At 46.3% G+C, this 26,391-nt stretch overlaps 1 protein-coding gene across 2 annotated transcripts in view; it reads right to left on the bottom strand.

The window, feature by feature from the left end:
* CAMK1D (calcium/calmodulin dependent protein kinase ID) overlaps positions 1-26,391 on the bottom strand; it is a 489,620-nt gene that overhangs the window by 377,519 nt on the left and 85,710 nt on the right. The gene's annotated exons all lie outside the window — the stretch shown is intronic.

The raw sequence follows: 26,391 nt of genomic DNA, 5'->3' as shown, positions 1-26,391 counted from the left end.
CAATGGGGAAAAATGAACAACTGTTACGTGCAACAACATGAATCAATGTCATAAAGCATAAGTGCAATTCCATGTATATGGAATTTAAAAGCAGACAAAACTAGTCTAAGGTGACAACAGTCAGAAAAGAGATTACCAGGCTGGACACGGTGGCTCACACCTGTAATCCCAACACTTTGGAAGGCCAAGGCAAGTGAACTGCTTGAGCCCAGTAGTTCGACACCAGCCTGGGCAACATGGCAAAACCCTTGTCTCTACAAAAAAATACAAAAATTAGCCGGGTGTGGTGGTGCACACCTGTAGTCTCAGCTACTTCAGACGCTGAGGCAGGAGGATCACTTGAGCCTGGGAGGTCAAGGCTGCAGTGATCCCTGGTCATGTCACCACACTCCAGCCCAAGCAACAGAGCAAGACCCTCTATCCTTACATGGGATTCCTAAAAAGGTCCAGCCATTGGTTTGGGAAATTTCTGGCTGCCTGAGGCTTCTCCTAGGGTAAGAGAATCATGGTTTTGGAATACTGGAAAATCTGCCTGGAGGGAAGCTTTTATCCAAAGTGGCACTCAGAGCACATAGGAAGGCACAGAGCAGGGACTCCTGATGACAGAACCACCACCCGGACTGTACTCGGCCAGCTGGCCTGCTCACACATTTCCTGAATAAGGGGTCTTAGGTGAATTTGGTCTGAAACTTGCTTGCATTATAACCTGGCAATGAGAATGCAGGAGAACAGCTAACTGTCATTCACCTAAAATTTTACCTACTAAAAAACCTGAGCGTGGAGAGCCAATCTGACTTAGTTCCATTCTCCAGACGTTTGCAGATTATTAGATGAATGGCAACATAGCACAGGCACAGTGGCTCACACCTGTAATCCCAGCACTTTTCGGGGCTGAGGCAGGAGGATCACTTGAGTCCAGGAGTTCAAGACCAGCCCAGGCAACACAGCGAGACTCCATCTCTACAAAAAAAATTTAAAAATCTGCCAGGCATGGAGGCGCATGCCTATAGTCCCAGCTACTTGGGAGGCTAAGGCACGAGGATCGGTTGAGCCCAGGAATCTGAGGCTGCACTGAGCTATGACTGTGCCATGGCACTCTTCACTCAGGTGACAAAGTAAAGCCTTGTCTCTAAAAAAAAATTAGAATTCGGCCAGGCACGGTGGCTCACACCTGTAATCCCAGCACTTTGGGAGGCCAAGGCGGATGGATCACGAGGTCAAGAGATTGAGACCATCCTGGCCAACACAGTAAAGCCCCATCTCTACTAAAAATACAAAAAATTAGCCAGGAATGGTGGCATGGGCCTGTAGTCCCAGCTACTCGTGAGGCTGAGGCAGGCAGGGTAATCGCTTGAACCCTGGAGGCGAAGGTTGCAGTGAGCTGAGATTGCGCCACTGCACTCCAGCCTGGGTGACAGAGCACGACTTCGTCTCAAAAAAAAAAATAATAATTAAATTCAAAAAAAGCATGGCAACCTGCAGTCTACATAACATAGTGAGAATTTTCCTTATAAATGAAATGAAGAAAGGAGCTAGAAGCAAGAAAAACTGGACTGATAAACAACAGCACAGCAAGACCCAACCAGGGGGAGGGTTCCAACAGCCCCCACAGAGCTCTGCTTCTGGCCCCTTCCTCTTCAGCATTTTTACCGGTGACTTGTAGAGAGAGAGAGGATATGATCATAATGGCTGTGGACAACCCAAAATTAAACCAAACTCAGAATTCTAAAAGATCTTGACAGGCTGATATAATGAGCTGGATCTCACAAGATTGTGCACAAAAATTAACAGCTCAGAACAAGACAGCCAAGGCTCCATGATAAAAAATGTATCATAGTTTTTACATTTAAAACTCTAGGGGGTTTGGGCCGGGCTCCGTGGCTCACGCCTGTAATCCCAGCACTTTGGGAGGCCAAGGCAGGCAGATCACGAGGTCAGGAGATTGAGACCATCCTGGCTAACACAGTGAAACCTCGTCTCTACTAAAAATACAAAAAGTTAGCCCGGCGTGGTGGCGGGCGCCTGTAGTCCCACCAGGAGACTTGGGGCAAGAGAATGGCATGAACCCGGGAGACGGAGCCTGCAGTGAGCCGAGATCGCGCCACTGCACTACAGCCTGGGCTACAGTGCGAGACTCCGTCTCAGAAAATCAGTAAATAAAATAAAATAACAAACTTTAGGGGTTTTGGATGACTAGCAGTTCAGGTAAGTCCATGTAAGTCACAAGTGTGTTGTGGTTGCCAAAAATGCAATGCCCGTGTTATATTTCAACAAATAGTTTCCTTTTAAAAATGAAATGCGAACATATTCGTACACTGATGTTCCTAGCAGCATGATTCACAATAACCAAAAGGTTACTTCGAGAGTCCGTGCAGAGGAATGGGTAAGCAAAATATGTTCTAGCCTTACAATGGAATATTATTTGGCCTTAAAAAGGAAAAAAATTCTGGCCAGGCACGGTGGCTTATGCCTGAAATCATTACTAGCACTTTGGAAGGCTGAGGTGGGTGGATCAGAAGGTCAGGAGTTTGAGACCAGCCTGGCCAACATGGTAAAACCCCGACTCTACTAAAAAATACAAAAATTAGCCAGGCGTGGTGGCTCGCACCTGTAATCCCAGCTATTCAGGAGGCTGAAGCAGGAGAAGCACTTGAACCTGGGAGGTGGAGGTTGCAGTGAGCCGAGATTGCACCACTGCACTCCAGCCTGGGCAACAGAGCGAAACTCCATTTAAAAAAAAAAGGAAGAAAATTCTGACTTATGCTTCAAACTGGATGGACCCTGAGGACTGAGTGAAATAAGCCAGTCATAAAAAGGCAAATATTGATGAATATACAAATAATTATACTGTATTGTATACAACATTGTATATTTATACAATTATTTATAATGTATAAATATTTATTCAGTCCACATAATGTTCTGAGAAATTTCCTTATGATTTCCTTGTAAATGAAAGGAAGGAAGGGGCTAGATGCGAGAGAAACTGGACACTGTATATTTATACAATATAAATTAATATAAATAATTGTATAAATACTGTAAATTCAGTTTACAATAATACATATTACCATTTTTTTAAGAACCCAAAATATGCAATGCAATCATCTGCTCCATTAATGTGAGCAAAGGTCACTGTCGGCTTCCACACTCTGCTCTCAGAACATACCCAAAAAGAGTGAAAACAGGCCTACCTGACTTGCCTGCTCCACGAGCCTCTCCTCCTTCCCTCTCGCGTGGGCTTTGTCTCTGAACCGGGATGGCTCCTCTCCCTCAATGAAGGGACTACTGGCCTCTTGGAAAAGGAGGAGGCTCCCAGCACATGTGCTGCTGCGGGGCCCCAATGTCTCTGTTGCTCCGGTTCCCGGGATCCCAGGGGTCGAAGGTCCATCGGCCAGAGGAGCCCCCGGGACACTCAGAATACGGGCATCCCTCAGGGAATCTTCCAGAAGCCTTAGCTCCCTACCCCACTTCCTCTCTGACCCACTCTCCAACACACACACAAACACACGACCATCCTCAAGTCTCTGCCTCCCAACGCAACAAAGGATTGGTATATTCATGCACTCTACAAATACTCAGAGTTTGAGAGAAATTGTAAAATAAATTCTTTAAAAGATTTACCAGTTCAAAAAATGCGTATCATGTATACGAATGATAATATCTATTAAGTGCCACTGTTATCAGAATTTATATCATTTCTCTCACCCCCTCTAAATAAATTAGTCTGTGAAGCTGAGACAGGAAAAGAGCTGCCCTGGGTGGAAATCCACAAGTGGGACCAGGGTGCTGGGTCCCTGGGGATACCAGGTCCCAAGAAGAAGGCAAGAGTGAAGAAGGAACGGGTATTCCACATTTCCAGCGTCTACAGCGGAATCTCCGAGGGCGTCCTACCTCTTCCTCCTCCCAAGGCAGGAGAAAGGACTTACCTAGCTGGCCAGGAGGGAATGGAGGGTACCAGGCCAGCTCCTTCTCCCTCCTTTCTCTTGGGAACCTGCTGGAAGCCCACAGACTCCTTCTCTCCTCTGGGCCAGGGGAGGAGGCTTCAGGGGCTAGGCGGACTGCTTCTGAGGTTGAGAGTGAGAAAGCCCTTTATTAAAACGTGCCCCAGTCCTCCAATGGAACGTTTATCAGGAATGAGTTTAACATTGGGATCTCCACCTGCCTAGCCCCTCAGCCCTACTTCTCAATTGGTTCAGAGCTCATGTGGGAAAGAACGGTTCTCCTCACTCCCTCGCCCATGCCTGACACACCCAGCACCGCGCCTCTTACGTGGCCGGCAGGTTTGGGTGGGAAGTCTTCAAAGCTGGTTCTCACAGTGGGAACCTGCACGAGGCGCAGGACATGCCAGTGGCTTATAACCTCTGGGGCCAGCAGCACCTGATAGCCACCAGGCAGTCAGGGCATGACTTTTTCCTTCTTCTCTTATTCTGGAACAATGGGAGTTTCCTTAGATAGGTAACCCAATAGACCCAGCACTTAGCCTCCTTGAAGAAAACACCAGAGTCTCAAATAACAAAACAAAACTAAATCCAAAGGGCTGTCCAAGTCCTCACTGTAACTCGAAATGGCATTCGGAACATTTATGGAGACCAGAAAATACAAGACCCAAAACCTGCTGGGCCTCCTCTCTGGCCAGTACGCAAGTCATCCAACCACTGTCCATGCGTGATCTGTCCAATCTACAGGCCAAGCCCAGCTGGAGACACCACCAACCCATCCCTATTTATTCTCTCAACCAAGTAATTTCCAGATTTCCATTTTACCTTGCTAGAGAGCCATGTTTATGTCTCTAAAGCTTCAATCCCTCTTTAAGAACAAGAAATTAACAAAATCACAATGGCACTTCCTAACGGTATTAAACACAAAACTGTCATGCTTATAGAAACCTGAGAGCTCATGTAGTTAGTTCCACCTCCTCATTCCCCAGAGGAAGTGACTGTGAAGCTGTAAACTCAGTATATAACCCAACTGTAACTGGGAAAACTGGGATATAAACTGGATATTAGAGGATATTAAGAAATTAGTATTAATTGTATTAGTGGTTATAATGCTATTTTAATTACATAGAGAAACTTCCTTCTCCTTCCTTCTTTCCCTTTTTCCTTCCCTCCTTCCTTCTTTCTCTCTCCCTCCTGGCCCTCCCTTCCTTCCTTCTTTCTTTCCTTCCTTGGGTGAAGGAACAGAGATTCACACTACTGTTAGTATGGGTGTAACATCAAGATGTCTCCAATTTACTTTTTTCATATACACGTGTCTTTTTTTTTGAGATGGAGTCTCGCTCTGTCACCCAGTCTGGAGTACAGTGGTGTAATCTCGGCTCACTGCAAGCTCCGCCTCCCAAGTCAAGCGATTCTCCCACCTCAGCCTCCCAATTAGCTGGGATTACAGGCACCTGCCACCATGCCCAGGTAATTTTTATATTTTTAGTAGAGTTGGGGTTTCGCCACATTGGCCAGGCTAGTCTCAAATTCCTGACCTCCAATGATTCACCCACCCGGGCCTCCCAAAGTGCTGGGATTATAGGTATGGGCCACCACGCCCGGCCAACATGTATCTTTTTTTAAGCTTTATTGAGGTATGACTGACAAATAAAAATGGCATATATTTAGGGTATACAGCACGTTTTGATATATGTATACACCGTGAAATGATCACCACGATCAAGCTAATTAACATATGGATCACCTGCCATCATCACCCCTTGTGTGCGTGTGATGATGGCACTTAAGATCTACTCTCTTAGCAAATATCTTCACTTTTCTTTAATGGAGTGAGTTATAATATATAAACAGCTGGCTTGACCTAGGGTATACACAGCTGGTTAGTGGACGAGCTGGTTAACAGCAAGGGTGGTTCTTGCCAAGGCTGTTTTCAAAGTGCTGTATTCTCATCACGGGAGCAGCTACACAAGATGCCCTTCGGACAGCCACACGGGCCCTGCCCACTCAGCTTGAGGAGGTTCTATGTGCTCCCAATGACAATGGCAGACAAACCATACTTCAGTGAAAGAGTAACTGGCTAGGTTGGCTTCTTTGTCTGACCTTAATGGCCAAATACTCATGTAACATTGGCCCAGGTAACATTTGCTCTGAGTTTCAAAGATCACATCAGTGCACCAAGGAACTCGAATCTTTGATAGCATAGTAACATGACATAATAGAATCTGGATATAATCACGCAATAACAATCATGAACCGCTTGCTGTGTACCAGGGACTATTCTAAGCATTAACAAGAATGATCTCAGTAAATCACAACATCCAATGAGATTATCATCTCCATCACATTGATGAAGTAACCAGAGCACAGAGAAGGTAAGAAACCCACCAAAACCACAGAGCCCTACATGACAGTCAGCATTCTGGATGACTCAGCCATACATGCCCCTGTGATCACACTCCATTTCCGGATAGTCACATTTCATGTTTTTCACTGGGAGGAATGGTCCAGGGATAATTTCTTCTCATTCCTGTCTTTAAAAATAGTACAAAAGGATAAAAACAAAAAGTAAAAGAGAAAAATAAAATCTGCCCCGGAGGTTAAAACAACATATCTGATGTCAAAAACATTTTTTTCACTTTGTTTTTCTCAACAAAAATTCAAATCACTCAAGTACTGCTTGACTCTCTTCCCCAAACAAACCTAGGCAAGAAGTCCATAGTATCTCCACACAAACCTAGGCAAGAAGTCCATAGTATCCTCTACACACACCTAGGCAAGAAGTCCATAGTATCTCCACACAAACCTAGGCAAGAAGTCCATAGCATCCTCTACAAACACCTAGGCAAGAAGTCCAGACGGCTCTACAGTTTCTCCTCCAGAGAACTCCGTGGGCCTGGCATGGTGGCCCATACCTGTAATCCGAGCACTTTGGGAGGCTGAGGCAGGAGGATCACTTGAGGCCAGGAGTTCAAGATCAGCCTGGGAAATATAGAGAAACAAAAAAATAATAATAATAAAAATAAAAATAAGTAAAACTAAAAATATTTTTTAAAAAAATAAGTAAAAAAGGCCAGGCACGGTGGCTCACATCTGTAATCCCAACACTTTGGGAGGCCAAGGCAGGAGGATCACTTGAGGTCAGGAGTTCGAGACTAGCCTGACCAACATGGTGAAACCCCGTCTCTACTAAAAATAGAAAAAAATTAGCCAGGTGTAGTGGCGCACACCTGTAATCCCAACTACTTGGGAAGCTGAGGCAGGAGAATTACCTGAATCCAGAGGAAGAGGTTGCAGTGAGCCGAGATCATGGCACTGCACTCCAGCCTGGGCAACAAGAGCGAAACTCCATCTCAAAATATAATAATAATAAAAATAAGTTAAAAAATAAGTTAGCCAAGCACTGTGGTACACACCTGTAGTCCTTGTTACTCAGGAGGCTGAGGCAGGGGGATCGCTTGAGCCCAAGAGTTCAAGACTACAGTGAGTCACAAAATTAACTTAAAAATTAATTTTTTTTTAATAGGATCTCACTCTGTCACCAAGGCTGGAATGCAGTGGTACAATCTTGGCTTATTGCAGCCCCAACCTCTCAGGCTCAAGCAATCCTCCCACCTATCTCACTCTTTTGAGTAGCTGGGACCCCAGGTGTGCACAACTACACTCAGCTAATTTTTAAATTTTTTGTAGAGACAGGGCCTTGCTATGTAGCCCAGGCTGTTCTCAAACTCTTGGCCTCAAGCCATCTTTCCGTCTCAGCTTTCCAAAGTGCTGGGATTACAGGCATGAGGCACCACGCCTAGCCCTAAAAATTAAACATTTTAAAAAAGGAAAAAACTATCCAAAGGCTGCCCAGTGGCCAGCAGAGGCCTCTCATCATGATATGCCAGAAAGTTACCAGTTACTCCCTTTAAGGACTCTAGGCGAGTTTCTGCAGAAAGAGTGACACGGGAAATAAATCATAGTTGGCCTTCCAGTACCTTTGCCAACTTCTCCAGTATTGATAATGACTTTGAACTAAGCTTTATAATTTAATTACTTCTTGAAACTGGTGCCTTCTGAAGCTAACATGAGATACAGACCATTCTGCAGAAGAATGTACTCAGTAAAAAAAGACAGAGCGAGAGAGAGACGCGGTGGAAAAAACTTAGACCCAAAGAACTGATCCCAGAAAAGGAGACATTCTCTTAACCCATCCTAGAAATGCCGAAATGTCTTAGGATAAATTGGGGAAGCTGCCAGTTGGGACATTCCCTAGTTCTATTCCAAAATCCCTTCCCTACATTTAGTCCAATTTAAGGTATCTCATGTAATCTTGGAAAAGGTCAAAGAATTCTCAAAGGAAGTCAACATCCAACTAAGATACAGCACACAGTATCTGACAGCAGGGAAGGAAGGGGAGACTCAAACCAGCACAAGGACAGAGAGTTCTAACTCCAAAGGGCTTGGGAATCACTGGCATAGAGGTTGCTGTAAAGTCTCCAACTGCAAAAAGAGAAAGGATTTATATTATGGCTACTATCCATACTTTAAAAACATCTGAGCTTCCTCAAATACTAGTGTCAGAGGCATTGGAACCAGATCAACTCCATCTTGAGTAGGGGCTGGGTAAAATGAGGCTGAGACCTACTGGGCTGCATTCCCAGACACTTAAGGCATGCTAAGTCACAGGATGAGACAGGAGGTCGGCACAAGAAACAGGTCATACAGACCTTGTTGATAAAAGAGGCTGCAGTAAAGAAGCGGCCAAAACCCACTAAAACCAAGATGGCGACGAGAGTGACCTCCTGTTCTCACTGCTACACTCCCATCAGCGTCATGACAATTTACAGATGCCAAGGCCACGTCAGGAAGTTACCCTACACGCTCTAAAAAGGGGAGGCATGAATAATCCACCCCTTGTTTAGCATATCATCAAGAAATAACCATAAAAGTGGGAAACCAGCAGCCCTCAGGGCTGCTCTGTCTATGGAGTAGCCATTCTTGATTCCTTTACTTTCTTAATCAACTTGCTTTCACTTTACTCTATGGACTTGCCCTGAATTCTTTCTTGCACAAGACCCAAGAACCGTCTCTTGGGGTCTGGATCATGACCCCTTTTTTGTAACACTAGCAGGCTGAAGGATGAAGTAATAATTGAGGCAAAGAGACTACATTTCATATCTGCAAAAGAAATGAACAGTACTATCTGCAAATAACAGGTGCCTCTTACACAGAATACCTTTATTTCCCTCACTGGGAACTTTTCATTCTTTTTCAAAATTTGTTATTGTTAAAATTAGCATTTGACATTCACAAAAAAAAAAAAACAAAAACAAAAACAAAAAAAACGCCAACAACATGTCTATATCTGCTATTATGACCTCACCATTCATTCACCTCTGAACTGACTTTCAAAACATCGTTAACTTCAGCCCAGCAAACAACAGTCAGGCACAAAGATAAGGAAGACAATTAAATGTTATACTAACAATAAAAACAAATGAGTAATATAATTCTCTGCAGTTGTCAGGGTATGGTTTATGACTTTTACATTAAAAGGACTTTTTCTTTTTATTCTTACAGACAGTACAAAGCAATGATTACCATGGCTAAAGGCAAGTCAGTGGGTAGGGAAAACGGCCTTGGGAAAGTTTCCAGGCTAAAAAAGCATGTTAACAGTACTTGATGGTGATATTTTGAATACTCAAAGAAAAGTCTGTCTACTCTGCAGCCCAGTCTGTAAGGGCAATGCCAACATTGAAACCAGCCAAGGAACAATGGCCCGTCTTCAGGCAAAAGGAAGCCAAAACAAAATGGCAGAACCAAAGCTAAGTCTGACTAAATTCTACCCATTCTCCAAGGTAAGGTTTCATTTCAGAACTCTCACAAGAACTCCAATCAGTGTAAACTAAAAATAAAATTCTAAACCCCCCCCCTCCAACTGACTGAATGGAAGACCCTCCTCTGGGCCAAGGGGATTCCAAAGTCAACCTGAAAGACTAGCGCAGGGCATGACGGGAAGGGAGGATCAGACACGCCTCATTCTACCCTCCACCCTTTGGAATTCAGGCACCACTGGCCAACATGCATTAACATTAAAACAGAAATCTTAAGACTGAGAAAACAGATACTTTGTAGCAATAAGATACCAAATTCCAGCCTGTCTCTAGTATAGCATCAAGTGACAGATAGCAGGCGCTGAAAGAAATCAAAGTATTTTACCCCAACATACATTTCTTTGACATGTTTTGAAACAACCCTGCGAAGCTGTCTCTTGTGGGGAAAATCTACATTCTGTAGCGAATCCCATCTCCTTTCCACATCTTTTCCTGTTCCAGGAGAGATCTAACTAAGAGTCTGGCACCTTTACTGTCTAATCTCTCTGAAGCCTGTTACCTGGAGGCTTCATCTACATAACAAAAACTTTGGTCTCCACAATCCCTTATCTCAACTCAGACATTCCTTTCTATGGATTCCACATCTTTAGATAATAACTTAACTCTTTCAACCAACTGCTAATCAGAAAATCTTTGAATGCACCTGCATTCAAAATCTATTCCAAAATCCCTTTCTTTGAATGCACCTGCATTCAAAGATTTTGGAAATCCCTGCTTCAAGTTGTTCTGGCTTTCTAGACCAAACCAATGTACACCTTAAATATGATATTGATTGATGTCTGCCTCTAACTTCTGTCCCTCTAAAATGTATAAAACCAAGCTGCACCCCAACCACCTTGGGCACATGTTCACAGGACGTCCTGGGGCTGTGTCACAGGCTTTGGTCATTCATATTTGACTTAGAAGAAACCTCCTTAAATATTTTACAGAGTTTGACTCTTTTCATCGACATCAGCATATACTCCTCCTCAAAGCCTCAGAGGCCAAGGAAACGGAGGTTTCCATGATGGTTCTTAAGTCTGAATGTCAGAGGCGTTTGAACCAGAGCAACTCCATCTTGAATAGGAACTGCGTAAAATAAGGCTGAGGTCTACTGGGCTGCATTCCCAGATGGTTAAGGGATTCCAAGTCACAGAATGAGACGGGAGATCGGCACAAAACACAGGTCATAACGACCCTGCTGATAAAACAGGGTGAGTAAAGAAGCTGGCCGGCCCCACCCCACCAAAACCAAGATGGTGATGAGAATGACCTCTGGTTGTCCTCACTACTACACTTCTGCCAGCGCCATGACAGTTTACAAATGCCATGGTAACGACAGGAAGTTACCCTATGTGGTCTAAAAAGGGGAGGCATGAATAATCCATCCCTTGTTTAGCATATCATCCAGAAATAACCATAAAAATGGGAAACCAGGCTGGGCACCGTGGCTCACGCTTATAATCCCAGAACTTTGGGAGGCCAAGGTGGCTGGATCACCTGAGGTCAAGAGCTCGAGACCAGCCTGGCCAACATGGTGAAACTTTGTCTCTACTAAAAATACAAAAATTAGCCAGGCGTGGTGGTAGGCGTCTATAATCCCAGCTACTCGGGAGGCTGAGGCAGGAGAATCGCTTGAACCCACGGACGTGATGGTAGGCGCCTATAATCCCAGCTACTCGGGAGGCTGAGGCAGGAGAATCGCTTGAACCCAGGGAGCGGAGGATGCAGTGAGCCAAGATCACGGCACTTTACTCCAGCCTGGGCAAAAGAGCAAGACTCTGTCTCAAAAAAAAAAAAAAAAAAAAAGGAAACCAGCAGCCCTCAGGGCTGCTCTGTCTATGGAATAGCCATTCTTTGATTCCTTTACTTTCTGAAGAAACTTGCTTTCACTTTATAAACTCGCCCTGAATTCTTTCTTGCGTGAGATCCAAGAACCCTCTCCCGGGGTCTGGATCAGGATCTCTTTCCTGTAACAGGACTATATGAGCACAACACATGGTTCGTGCCTTCATGAAGGTCATTACGACACTACATTGCAACTACAAGCTTCTATCCTTGTTTCCGTCCCCTTCTGTGTCATCACAGAGATCCTCAGAATGGAGGCAACCTGGGTAAGCCCTCTCTGTTTGACCATGGTGCCTGGTGTAGAGTGAGCACCCATCATGTCTGTTCCATGAATACTGAATACATTTTACAAACAGGCAAACCCCGACATCTGCGGCACAGAAACATCTTTCCTACTCAAGTCACAATTTCACTACTGAGGCTTCACGTCTTTGAATCTGTTTTCCAGAGTTCTTAGATATATGGATAAATATATTTCCGAGCGCTCAGTGTTTTCGCTACTGCTGTGAGTTCATATGTAGAGGGAATAAACAAAATGGCTCAAAATTGAAGGGAAACATTAGAAAGCACAGAAATAGTGAGAGAAGAGAAGTAGAAAAGTGAAAGAAATGAGAAGACAAGATAAAATGGGAAGAAAGCAAAGAAATACCAGACTTTGGCCTGAAATTTGCCATCACACTGCTGTCTCCAGTCATGGTTAAAATTTGGGTATTTCCAAATATACTCACATCTAGCATGCTTCTCCCTACAAATGAAATGGATGAAGTCAGTTTTCACGTTTCCTAAAATGCTCAACAATGGTTACAAGTTCCTTTCTGATCTTTTCCTTCTTAGGAAAGAAGAAAAAAACACTCCACATAAAACCTTTCAGAACCTAAAGCGCGACATCAGCAGGATGACTTTGGACTCAGGGAAAGTCTAGAAAGTCTTTTAGGCTGAGATGAATTTTTGAGGTTTGGGGTGACAAAAAACTAAAAACAGTGCCCATGTATATAGAAGGGCTTTGCAAGTCTATCTGAAATAAAACATTCACAGAATAAAAGTCCATTCCCATATAACGTCTACGAGAAATCAAAGTTTTAAGAAAAATAAGTTACTAAGAAAGACTACCTTCATGTCCCTTGAGCCTACAGTTTACATTTTATTGAGTTTAGTCCATTTGAATTCTTTAATTAAAGACTTGAAGAATTGTTGCTGCTGCATTTTATACCATCAAAGAGATTCTCTTTTGTAACTTGAAAAATAAAGTACACATTTCCTTTTTTCCCCCACATTTTTGTGCAAGAAAGTTTATTTTATACAACTTCCAATCCATTCTGTGTCCTAGAGATTTGACGGAAACTGACTATAATCAAGTGCTTCTCGGTTTATCTGGGGGTTTTAGTTGTCATCTTTGAGTATAGAATAGAATATAAAAAGAAAAGATAAGTTTAGCCTTGGAGGTCAGGGTAAGAGTTTGGCTTTTTACTTTGGTGTTTGTTTGTTTTTGTTTGTTTGTTTGTTTGTTTGTTTTGAGACAGAGTCTCATTCTGTTGCCCAGGCTGCTGGAGTGCAGTGGCACAATCTCGGCTCACTGCAACTTTCACCTCCTGGGTTGAAGTGATTCTTGTTCCTCGGCCTCCCAAGTAGCTGGGATTACAGGCATGCGCCACCACACCCAGATAATTTTTTTTTTTTTTTTTTTAGTAGAGACAGGGTTTCACCATGTTGGCCAGGCTGGTCTCGAACTCCTGGCCTCCAGTGATCCACCCGCCTCAGCCTCCCAAAGTGCTGGGATTACAGGTATGAGGACTTTTTTTTTTTTTTAACAAAATAAACACATTAAAAATTTATTTAAAGGCCAAGCACAGTGGCTTATACCTATAATCCCAGTACCGTGGAAGGCCAAAGTGCTTGGATCACTTGAACCCAGGAGTTCAAGACCAGCCTGGACAAGATGGTGAAAACCCATCTCTAAAAATATACAAAAATTAGCCAGGCATGTGGCCTGTGCCTGTAGTCCCAGCTACCTGGGAGGCTGAGGCAGGAGGATCGTTTCAGCCCAAGAGATGGGAGGCTGCAATGAGCCAAGGTTGTACCACTGCACTCCAGCCCGCGTGACACAGTGTGAGACTCTGTCTCCAAAAGAAAACAAAAATTAATATAAGTCATATGTGACATGAGAGCCTTCAGAAATGAAGCCCAAACAACCCAGGAAAAACTGTCTATTTTTATGGACAGTCATGCTGAAGTATGATTGGAGGATGAAAGGGTATCATTTAATGGTAATAAACTAGGAGAAACTTAGCAAGGCCTGCTTTTTCAAATTCTTCTTGGCCTCTGGCAACAGGGCAGAACCCCACTGGAATGAGGGTCTTATGACCAACTTTCAGGCAGACCAGAGAATTCTTTTCGGCCCACTGTAGGGGAAAAGGGTGAGAGAAGGTTAGAGGGTGACCTTCCTGCTTCTACAGTTTCCTCCATTTCCTTCAGCCTGAAATCGTCAGTATGCCAAGATGCCGTATTTTCAGGTAGCATTTCCTGCATCCCATCATATATACAGATCATTTTCGATTATGAAGCCTACAGGACAGAAACCATGTTTTATCACCTGTGTGTTTTGCAAGGCCTAAGCACTGCACCTGGCATACACAGCAACTCATATACTTTATTGAGGTATAATTTATCTGCAATAAACCGCATTCATTTAAAATGTGCCGTTGAGTTCAACTTTTGTCACACCAAATTAAACAAAAAAATAGGTATCTGGCCAGGCACGGTGGCTCACACCTGGAATCCCAGGACTTTGGGAGGCTGAGGTGGGTGGATCATGTGAGGTCAGGAGTTTGACACCAGCCTGGCCAACGTGGTGAAACCCTATCTCTATTAAAAGTACAAAATTAGCCAGCTGTGGTGGCGTCCACCTGTAGCCCCAGCTACTCAGGAGGCTGAGGCAGGAGAATTGCCTCCTGCCTCCCGGAGAAGGAGGCTGTAGTGAGCCAAGACCATGCCACTGCACTCCAGCCTGGGTGACAAAGGGAGACTCCGTTTCAAAAAAAAAAAAAAAAAAATACCTAAAGACTAACATATAGTAGGAATGGCAGGAAAAAGACCTACTATTTCATAATCATGTCATAATTCAAGTAAGACTTTTATGAGGAGTTTCAAGGAAATGAATCCCAGGCCAAACCCATATCTGCCTTTTCTGACTTAGAGAATCTGCTGCTAGAAAGTAAGACAAGTGATAGGGTTTGGCTGTGTCCCCACCCAAATCTCACCTTGAATTACAGTTCCCATAATTCTCACATGTTATGAGAGGGACCCAGTGGGAGATCACTGAATCTCGGGGCAGTTTCCCCCATACTATTCTCGTGGTAGTGAGGAGGTCTCTTACGAGATCTGATGGTTTGATAAGGGGTTTCCCTGTTCACCTGGTTCTCATTCTCTCTCTTGCCTGCCGCCATATAAGATGTGCCTTTCGCCTTCCACCACGATGGAGAGGCCTCCCCAGCCACATGGAACTGTGAGTCTGTTAAACCTCTTTTTCTTTATAAATTACCCAGTCTCGGGTATGTCTGTATCAGCAGCGTGAAAACGGACTAATACAACAACTCTAGGCCACTAACGTCTTTCCCATTTTATTTAGAAAAACAAAATCTCCTCAGATTGTCTTATATCAAAGACACAGCAGAACGAACAATTAAGTCCTCCATCCCTCTCTCAGGATTCCAGGGACAGTGAATTCAACTGCAAAGCATTCAGCAGTGCGGCTCTGCAACCAGGACCCCTCACCGATGTGCACACTGACGACACTACCTACAGCAGGGAGGGGACTGGTGAGAGCAAACCCCACTGCTGTTACCACAGCCAAGCCCTAAAACGCCGGCAAACAATAACATGCACATCCTCTCAGTCATGCCCATTTAAACTTGGTCACTCACTGAACAGCAATAATGCTCCCTGAAAAAAATAAAGGGACATACACACACACAGGGTAATTTTGAAAAACACGTGGCTCTCCCTGTCTGGCCTCCAGTCAATAAGTGCCCCCATAGATGACAGCTTTCGATAAATATTAAACCATAACAAACAACCGCTCGGGGCTCCGAGACGTACGCAGCCTTTTCACCCACAGAAAGCACCTGTCAAGAATGACTTTGAATATGAGTTATGAAAAAGAAAAATAATGTTAGTCTGTGGTACACAAGGCAAAGTCCTCAGACAGCCTGCGCAATGGAACTTGGGATAATAGGCCCCGGTAGACGCAGACACTAGTGCCTGACGTCTGTCCTACCCTGGCGACAGTCTCCCACACGTGACGGGCATATGACTCTATTTTAATAAACAAGAGGAGAAGAGACAGGAAAAAGCCTGCACCAGAAAGCTGAGGTTTGGGGAAAATTCCATAGAAAGCAAAAAATCAATTAGAAATATTAAGTATTTCTTAAAAACTTAAAGTAACACAGTGCTGTCCAAGGATGCAGTTTGTATTTAACGTCCAAAGGCAGGTTTGCTGTTACTGTTATTTCACTAAAATCAAGACCGTTAACTCTGTGGTAGAATGGAGCGAGGCAGGAAAGAAAAACAAAGGCTTCCTCTAAGGAGAAATAAGTTACTGCATCTCTACTGCAATGTCTCAGCCTTCAAAAGTCATGGTGAGAATTCTAAGTCTCAAGTCATTCCTAGCGCAACAGCAAAAAGGTACAGCCACCACTCCTGGGTAACAGATCAGCAGTCGTTGCAAATTTCATTAAAATGTTTCATTCCCAAACCAGTGAAACAACATATAAAAATGGTCCCAGTAAAGACAAGAATGTGACCTCAAAAAAAATGTTTTTAAAGAAAGTTATGACTGGGTATTCAACTGATAGAATACCCAGTGCTTCAAAATCAGGGTTTTCTTAGAAGCTTCTTAAGAAACAAAGTGAATGAATGTCATGGGGGATTATACCTTTTTCATCTTCCCAATTCAGCAGGGACCATAACCACATAAATAATTCCATCAGGACAGGGGAAGCAAAGTATCAGAGATGGAATAAAAAAAAAGGCAGCAAGAGCGGCTTCACATGTGGTCCTTCTCCAAGGAGGTCAGCGATGTAGTGGTCAAAGACAAAAGGAAAAGCTCCCAAGCTCACGGTGAAGGATCCATGACTTCAGGCACCTGAAATGCGCTTTGCTAAGCCTGGTCCATCGTGGAGTGTGCAGAAAAGACCACGTGCTTCAGAAGGCCCCCTCACAAGGTTGGCCCTTGGCTGGCACCTGAGAACCTGGATTTCAGGAGGGTTCCCACCATCCTAAAGAGCAATTCACTGCACCTAAACAGTTTATGCAAGCAAAGTGGTTTTTGCCGAACATCTGCTTTCCTTCTGAGATTCTGGAATTTGGGTCTGTGCTAGGCAGCAGGTGCCCATGTGACCAGCTCTCAGTAAGAACCCTAACAAGAAGCTGATGTGAATATGTACTGCAGGATTCCAAGTACATGACATTCTAGAAAAGGCAAAATATGGAGGCAGGAAAACAGTCAGTGATTGCCAGGGGCTGGAGACAGGGAGGGGAAAATATGCAGAAGAGGGAGAATTTTTAGGGCAGTGAAACTACTCTGTACGATACGATCGTGGTGGATCCACGTCATTATCTATTTGTCCAAATCCACAGAATGTACGCCACCAAGAGTGAGCCCTAATGTAAACTATGGGCTCAGGGCGATCGTGACGTGTGATTGCGGGTTCATCAGCTGTAACCAAATGCCCCGCTGTGGTGGGGGATGTTGATAGTAGGTGAGCCTGTGCATGTGTGGGGGACAGCGAGTATACAGGAAGTCTCCGTATCTTCCATTCCGTTTTGCTATGAACCTAAAAATGCTTTAAAAAGTAAGGTCTGGACCGGGTGCGGTGGCTCACGCCTGTAATCCCAACACTTTGGGAAGTCAAGGCAGGCGGATCACCTAAGGACGGGAGTTTGAGACCGGCCTGGTCAACGTGGTGAAATCCCATCTCTACTAAGAAAATACAAAAAATTAGCCGGGCATGGTAGCAGATGCCTGTAATCCCAGCTACTTGGGAAACTGAGGCAGGAGAATCTCTTGAACCCAGGAGGCGGAGGCTGCAGTGAGCTGAGATTGTGCCACTGCACTCCAGCTTGGGTGACAAAGCGAGACTCTGTATAAAGTCTGTTTAAGAAAAAAAAAAAAAAATCTGGCTGCTGAGTCTAATAAGGTTCCCTGGTAGATGCCATTTCACACATGTCACCACCACTCCTTGCTGACTGAACTAAGCTTGCCCTGTGTGCCCACCCCCCAGGGAGAGGACGCTGGGAAGTTTGTGCCCACCTGACCTGTGCCCTGCTCCTGGAGCCTCTCCCCTGTGCCGCATTTGTTCTGTGTCCTTTGGCTGTGATAAATCTTAGCCATGACTAAGACCATAGGCTGAGAGTTGTGAGTCCATGGAGTGAATGATCAAACCTGGGGGTGGCCTTGGGGACTAACGCATGGGCACTTAATACGTGTATTGTGACTAATCAACTAAGCTCTAAAAATACCAAAGATTCTGTCACACTAAGATCACCCGTTGGTCTCAGGGATTCTGTGTCAAGTCCTCATGCCAGCATGCCCACACAGATGCCCCCGTGGGGCTCTGCTGCCAGGACAGCTTCCTCCATGAGGGCTGAGATGGGCTAACGACAGCACTCGAGCTAATGAGACTAGAATGTCAGGCATCCCACCAGGTAGGGAAACCTCTGCCCCCAAAGGCTTTACCATCACCTCCTTGCCACCAGTGAACATAAACCCCACAGAAGTCAAAAGTTGTCTTTTCTTTCAAAACACAAAGTCGGCAGGCCTCAGTAAAATCCAGAATGAAGCCTCTGATCGGCTTCCTAGATTGCCTTCGAGGGTCACTGCTCTTCACTCTCCTTGGATAAGTCTTCATCCAGCGAGGCTGAGGGATGTCCCTGAGAAGGGGCGTGTGGCTTCCACTGACTGTGAGGAGGAGGCACTCCACAAACCCTTGGGTCCACAGCAGGCTCTAGACTCTACCAACAGGATGCCCAGGCTGGCCCAGGGAACCAGAGCAAACCCCTGGGCACATGTGAGGCGTGTACTTGGAAGAGGAAGACCAAGGAAGCAGAATGGTTTTCAGGCCAAGGACAGGCTTGAGTCACAGATGAAGCAGGAGCCCGGGCAGCCATCGGCACTCAGTCTCCCACCCCTAGAAGCAAACCGTCCTTCCTGAGCCGTGTGGCACACGGGTACAGCCCTCTCAGGCTGTCCACCTGCAATCATGCAATCACAGCTCAGAACTGGACAGCCTAAGACTCAGTCCCAACTGTCCCCACCTCCCCATTCTGCTCATCTACAGACAAGCATGGAGCCTCAGCAAGCTCTAGCATCTGATCCCTTCTTAACCTACTCTGTAAAGGAGCATGCAGGGACTCACTCGTGCATTTAGCACTGATTTATGGCGGCCAGGAGGCAGCACGAATACAGGACAAGAAGAAGGGTTTGGAGCAGCATTCAAAGAGCTCACCACTGAGCTCTAAAACTGCATTCCCTGTCACCTCTGAAAATACCCCCAGCCACAGGCGACCTACATCCCTCATCTGTTAAAAAACGCAAACAAAAGAGGTCTTGTTGGAATCCTGGCAGGCATTAAAGGGTAGGAGAGTGGAAAGCAGCAGAAAAGCCTGGAGATGACCACTAAGCCATCCTCCAGCCTGCTGGGCACAGAGCAGGTCTCACCTTCTGACTCAGAGCTGCCAATAGACAGGCTGCTTGGGAGTGGAAGGGGCGAGCAGGTCACAGGACGCCCGCCAGTGTTACCTGGAGGTAACAGGAACTCCAGCCTGTTGCACAAAGGTGAGCATCTACAGGAGGCCCTTCCAAAACAGGCAGAGAAGTGCAATCGACAGAAATGAGGTGCTGAGCAGGTGAGGTAAGAAAACCACGGAAGAAGCAGAGAACCTGGAGTTAGGCTCGGAATATGGAAACCTAGGGCAGATCCATCAGTGTTAGTGGGGCTTCTTGTTTGGGGACTGCAATCCGCCTCCTACTACCCACCCCTTTTTTTTCTTTCTTTTTTCTTTTTTTTTTTTTTTTTGAGACAGAGTTTCGTTCCTCACCCATGCTGGAGTTCAATGGCACAATCTCAGCTCACTGCAACCTCTGCCTCCCAGGTTCAAGTAATTCTCCTGCCTCAGTCTCCCAGGTAGCTGGGATTACAGGCACCCGCCACCACACCTAGCTAATTTTTGCATTTTTAGTAGGGATAGTGTTTCACCATGTTGGTCAGGCTGGTCTCAAACTCCTGACTTCAGGTGATCCACCCACCTCAGCCTCCCGAAGTGCTGGGATTACCAGTGCGAGCCACTGCACCCGGCCTTCCCTCCCATCCTGACTCCTCCTGGGCTGCTTTCTCAAAGATAACTCTCCTGCAGGGAGGTCAGGATCATGCCCCAGGGCCAGCCTTTTCTAGAGGGACGATTCCTGCATCCTTCAAGTCTCAGAACACCCAGCACAGACTGAAAGCGATCAAGGTGTCCGGGCTACCACTCAGCAACGTTACCCGGTGAACGTCAGATGGGTATTTACACACCGTTCAGAGTATTATTTAACGGATTTGAAAAAACAGCACAAGGACGTTTTTCACTTTACAATTAGGGAAAGAGATTTGCTAATTTAGGTCCTTAAATCCTTAGAATCTTTAAGCAGTCACTTGCTGGATGTCATTATCCCTAAAGCCACCAGCTAATGCTAGGCCAGTAATGAGAGAGCTCACAGCTCGCGCAAACAACGGCTGGGCTATATGAGCCTGGAGCCAAGCCAACCTCACAATTCTGCCTAGATCCAGCCCTGTTCCTGGTCACTAGGGTAGTGGGCATCTCGTGGGCACCCGTGACCAAGGCTCAGCACCAGACCCCTTATACACAGGATCTGGAAATTTCAAACGCCGAAGGGCACTCGTTCGCAGAGGAGATTCGGAAGGCCAAGCAGCTTGCCTGGGGTCACAAGTCAGGGGCGTGTCTGACTCCAAACCCCAAACACTCTATGTCATCATCCTGTACCCAGACACAATTTAGAAATATATCAACAGACTTTTTTTTTTTTAATTTGGAAGAGAAAAATCTTAGGACTAGTTACTCAAGGTAAGAAAGCAATAGGAAAGGAAGGGAGCTCTTAGCCAGGTATGATGGATACCTCCTGCGGTCCCAGCAACTCAGGAGGCTGAGGCAGGAGGATCGCTTGAGTCCAGGAGTTCAAGGCTGCAGTGAGCTATGATCACACCACTGCACTCCAGCCTGGGTAACAGCAAGACCCCTTCCCCACAACAATCATCATAAAACTCAGAGGGGCCAATCCCACTTCAGAGGAGGCACTTGTAGATGTAACTAAATCCAGACAGAAGGACACACTGGGGGACCTGAGATCCCCACCCAACGACAGGGAGTCTGCGTATGTTAGGATGCTAAACATAACCCTTTACAAAGTGAGCGTTTAGCAAACTGCAGCCCCTAGAAGACACAGAGCTGAGCGATGGCCAGGGGCAGGGGCCCAAGCGCGTGGCTATTTGGCAGGTTCATCAATGTTGCTGCAAAAATGCTCTGAATCCACGAGTTTGTTTTTCCATCTTTTCTATGGTTTTCCATTCAGCAAACATAAATGGCATACCAGCTTTCTGGATGTAAGGCACTGACTGGGGAGATGGCCAATCGCAGGCTCCAGACCCCTTCAAATCAGGCGAGTCCTGAAAAACCACTCCACAACGCCATGCATTCTGACCACCAGATTCTGCTTTCCTCGACCCCGGTTTATCCTTCTTTTGTGGACCAAATAACCAAGCAAAATTAAGGGAGAAGACTCTAAGGAAGCCTAGACTGTTTGGTTTGAATAAACAAATATTTTTTTAAAAAAATCAAACGCTTCCACCTGAGAAAAACATGACTCTGTACCTGCAGCAGGAAATGAGGGCAGAGGGAAAGATATCAGGCACTGGTAATTAAGTCCTGGGGTCTGCAGGAGGGAGGGCAGCTGGTAGGATGAGAATGATCAGCAAAGCTCCATGAACGTGGTAGGCAAAAAAGCAGCTGGACTGGGGACTGGGAAAGGTTTCCAGCAGGGAGATGGGGGATCTCCAAGCTCCTCTAATCTCTCAAAGGAGAACAGCAGAGAGAGAGCAATTCTGAGGCTGTGAGAGGAAACCTGACCGAGCACCTGGTGTGTGCTTTACGGGTCTTTCCCTGGATCTTACGTAATTCACGCCCCACCTGCTCCCATGCCCGGAACACATCTGGGCACAGTCTGTGGCTCTTTTCCATGATCCGTGTGAGCTGGCTCAGGGACGGTGAAATCCCTGCATAGCCAGCACTGGCATTTACTCTAAACCCACAGACCTTGTACATGACTCTCCCAAAGGGTCATCCCGTGCTGTGCAGCAGCTCCCACTGCTGAGACGGCACCATCTTGGGAGCAGGTGGGTGGAATCTGGGATTCAAGAGTGCCCAGCACCAGCCGGCGCAATGAGGGCAGAACACCAGTGACAAGGACTCGGTGAGGGTGGACAATGGGGAATCTTCAGGGGGCAAGCAAGGCAAGTGCTGGCACCCTGACACCGTTCATTCGTTCACTCATTCGTTCATTATTCAACTCATCCAGTCATTCATTTATTCAACTCCCTTGTTTTTTGTTTTTTGTTTTTTTTGAGATGGAGTCTCGTTCCGTCTCCCAGGCTGGAATGCAGTGGCACGATTTCAGCTCACTGCAACCTCCACTCCTGGGTTCAAGCAATTCTCCTGCCTCAGCCTCCCGAGTAGCTGGGACTACAGGCACGCACCACCACACCTGAGTAAGTTTTGTATTTTTAATAGAGATGGGGTTTCACCATGTTGGCCAGGCTGATCTTGAACTCCTGACCTCAAATGATCCACCCATCTCGGCCTCCCAAAGTGCGGGGATTACAGGCGTGAGCCACCGTGCCCGGCTTCATATCACTCATTTGTTCATTCACCCATTCATTCACACATTAACTCATCCATTTGCTCATTCATTTATTCATTTATTCAACTCATTCATTTGTTCACTTGCCCATTCACACATTAACTCATCCATTCACTCATTCATTCATTTATTCAACTCATTCATTTGTTCATTCACCCATTCACACATTAAGTCATCCATTCACTCATTTATTTATTCATTCATTCATTTATTCATGTACTCACTCATTCATTTGTTTATTCATTCCCACTTTGGTGTGAAACAAAAGGCTTCAAACCAGGCCCCAGCTGGATGTGCCAGACACACACACACAAAGACAACAGACAAATGAACCTTGGACTAAGTTTCCTGCAAATGAAGGTAGGGGTGATGGGAGAAAACTTGACAATCACAGTCTCACGGGACTGAGGAAAAACTCTTTGGGGCTGTCTCCCCACCACTACAGGCAAGTTTCAATCCACTTCTGTGGGTCATATGATTCCCCCTCTCCCTATCACCATCTCCAAAGGCAAACTAGAGCTCCCAGGCTCTCAGAGAAACATGGCCCAGGGTCTCCAGACAGCCCATGGAATCTGGAAATCACTGCTCCTCTGATGTATCCAAAACCCCTCTTCCAAATGTAGAATACCTGAGCCAAAGACTGGCCACAGTGACCTCTGCTCAAGGAGACATGGTCGGGCCTTCTTGGTGGCCTCTCCCTAGGGGTGACTGGTCTCTCCAGACCCCGCCACATGGCTGAAAGGGAAGTCACAGCTGGAGGCACTGTGATGCCAGGAGAAAAGTCAGGAACCATCAGAGGTTGCCAAGAATGTCCTCAAATCCTCTGCAGACGTGAAGGGGTTGTAAATCTTAAAATGTAATATAGAAAAGCTGGATAATACCCGTCACTTCTAGCTTTCCCAGTAATCCCTTCAGGGAAGTAGAAAAGAAGGGGAAAAAGTCAGACTAGGTCATGCAGGTGAGATCAGAGGCTTTATTAAAGCAGGGAACGGACGCCCCCAGCTCTGGTCCTGGAGTAAGAGCGCACTCCTCCCACCACGGGGTCCTTGGGTGCGCCACGACAAGCAGGCGCTCTGAAGGATCTCCCTGCATTCCCCTGAGGACGAGTCTATCTTTTGAATGAGTTATTCCTCGGGAAAGTGAGGGGACTGCATCTACCTCTTGGGAGTTAACGTAACTGGCTGTGTTGGAGTCTGAGAATCAGCCTCTCTTCCTGACCCCACCCAGTCTTTCTCCTCAGACTCTGAGTGATCACGGCCTCCCGCTCACCCAGACCCACCTGTGCACCCGGCTCCTTTCTAAGCCATGAGCTGACCTCCGTTTCCACCTGTGCCCTCAATAACCAGGGATTACAGCGCAGCGGCGAAAAACAGCCCCAGGCTTCCAAGGGGCGGCAGTGGAGGCGAGATTTGTTTGATAAACCTCCCAACAAAACTGCCTTTCACATTTGGTTCATTGTTTTAATTTTTCTTCCTTTCTCTACTACAAGAATAAGGCAGTAAGAACAAGGTGGAGAAAGCATCATTTTTTTAAATAAGAAAATGAGGCTCATCTCCTAATTTATTATAAAAAATAATAGCATTTAAAAATAATCACATGTATCAACTGGGCGTATGGTTCACACCTGTAACCCCAGCACTTTGGGAGGCCAAAGCGGGTGGATCACTTGAGGTCAGGAGTTTGAAACCAGCCTGGCCAGCATGGCGAAATCCCATCTCTACTAAAAACACAAAAATTAGCCTGGCATGGTGGTGCGCACCTGTAATCCCAGCTACTCAGGAGGGTGAAGCAAGAGAATCGCTTAAACTCAGGAGGCAGAGGTTGCAGTGAGCCGAGATTGCGCCACTGCGCTCCAGCCGGGGCCACAGGGCAAGAGTCTGCCCTAAAAAATCATCATCATCACACGTATGCAGCAAAGCTCCAAGCCTGAAAAGCCCCAGAGAGCTGCAATGGAGCGACATCCAACACTCGGCACGTGGATTCTAGCTCCAGCTCTGCCCTAAGGAAGCATGCGGTCATTCACAGCCTGGGCAGTTCTCGGGTCTCAGTTTGTTTGCAAAATCAGCCATATACCTCCTCATTCTCAGACTGGTGTGTGACCCACAGACACGACAAGGAAAAAGTCGTGTAACTAATTCAAATGACTTGGGATAAAGACTAATCTGATTTAATGAAAGCTCTAGCTATTCTGAAGCACACTGATCCCCTTCAAGTTCGTCAGATATAAAAACTCACAGCTACAGGACGCCAAAGGGCCCACAGACCTGTTCCGTGCAAGACCATCTACAAGCAGGGTTGGCCGGTGCCCTGCGGTGCTGTGGTCTCTGGGAGAGCGGATGGCATTCATTTGGGAATTACTGATCACAGGGCTTTGCTGAGCAATCCGTCTTTTCACGGAGCATGCAAAGGTCAACAGGGGCTTGGTCCCATCCAAATGCTAACAAATCCCAAAAGAGCAGGATCGGAACAGGGGTTTTCTATGATTATACCAGCTATTGACTTCCGTCCAAGAGAGAACAGCAAGGCAGTGCGGGATGTGAGTGTTTTCATCATTATGTATGGCAAAGAACATGAAGCAGAGGAAGTCAGAAGGCTGGAAAACAGTGAGAGAAGCAAGCAAGCAGGAGAGAACGTGTGAGACAAAGTGAAAGGAGAGAGTGACTCCCGGGGTGGGGAGGGGCAGTGTTGCTCTAAGAACTGCATTTACCCAGCCCGTGTGTCCGAAGGATGCTACCAAGTACATTGATGCAAACATTCACACACGCACGGTGGAGGGATTCAGCAGAGGTGAAACCTCGCGTGGAGTGCAGCTGCACAGAGCAACCTCCCTGGGCCCGTCTCCCACATGCACCCGGTGGTCTCGGTCATATCACCTCGAACCTGAACTCACTCCCCATATTTATCAGCCCATGTGCTAAGGGCCAGGCACAATGAGGTGGATGACTGAGGAGGTCGTGCAGGGTCACAGGACATTGTAAGAAAGAATGGGGGCCAGGCATGGTGACTCACACCTGTAATCCCAGCACTTTGGGAGGCCGAGGTAAGTGGATCACCTGAGGTCAGGAGTTCGAGACCAGCCTGGCCAATATAGTAAAACCCCATCTCTACTAAAAATACAAAAAAAATTAGCTGGGCGTGGTGGCTCACACCTATAATCTCAGCTACTCAGGAGGCTGAGGCAGGAGAATTGCTTGAGCCTGGGAGGCGGAGGTTGCAGTGAGCCGAGATCACACCACTGCACTCCAGCCTGGGTGACAAAGCGAGACTCTGTCTCAAAAAAAAAAAAAGAGAGAGAGAGAGAGAATGGGGAAGGGGAAGAGAGCATGGGACATTTGGTGGTCAGGGGAGACTGCCTGGAAGAGGTGGCATTCATATTGCAGGCTGGAGAATGAGAAAGAAGAGTAGGGGAGGAGGGGTCAGCAAAGAGGAAAGAGCGTGCATGAGGCCTGAGACCGGAGAGGGGTTGGGTGCTGGGGAACTCAAGGCAAGCCAAAGTGGCAGGGGTGGGCGATAAGGGAGGCACAACGCGGCAGATGGCAGTGGGTGGGCAGAGGCCGCACCACACCCCACTTCCTGGCCAAAGTGAGTATCGTCCTGCATTCACATTGCTACAGCAAAGTACCATAGACCAGGTGTCTCATAAACCACACGTTGACTTCCCACAGTTGGAGGCTGGAGGTCCAAGATCAAGGTGCCAGCAGGGTTGGGTTCTGGTGAGCGCCCTCTTCCGGGCACGCACGGCCACCTTCTTGCTGTATCCTTACACAGTGGCAAGGCG

This window comes from Macaca mulatta, chromosome 9, assembly GCF_049350105.2.
Source record: "Macaca mulatta isolate MMU2019108-1 chromosome 9, T2T-MMU8v2.0, whole genome shotgun sequence".
Taxonomy (NCBI): domain Eukaryota; kingdom Metazoa; phylum Chordata; class Mammalia; order Primates; family Cercopithecidae; genus Macaca; species Macaca mulatta.
This window is presented reverse-complemented; position numbering and strand designations above follow the sequence as displayed.